Consider the following 234-nt stretch of genomic DNA (forward strand, 5'->3'; position numbering starts at 1 on the left):
TCACAGCGATGGCGAGTGTTGGAAGTCGCACGGAATATATTTGCGGCAGATTTATGATGCCGGTGGAGTGTTGGTGATAAATGAGGTTTCATAGTCAGTCCGGGGAGAAGTGGTCACGAGGACTTCTTATGTTGGGATTGTTGTGTTAGGTGAAGCTCCAGTTTCCGGCAGCCCAGAACAAGTGCAGAAACCGTGCAGCTGGGAACGTAGTGCGCGCTCCGGTGACAACAAGAT

This window comes from Nanorana parkeri, unplaced genomic scaffold, assembly GCF_000935625.1.
Source record: "Nanorana parkeri isolate BGI_ZX_2015 unplaced genomic scaffold, ASM93562v1 scaffold4186, whole genome shotgun sequence".
Taxonomy (NCBI): Eukaryota; Metazoa; Chordata; class Amphibia; order Anura; family Dicroglossidae; genus Nanorana; species Nanorana parkeri.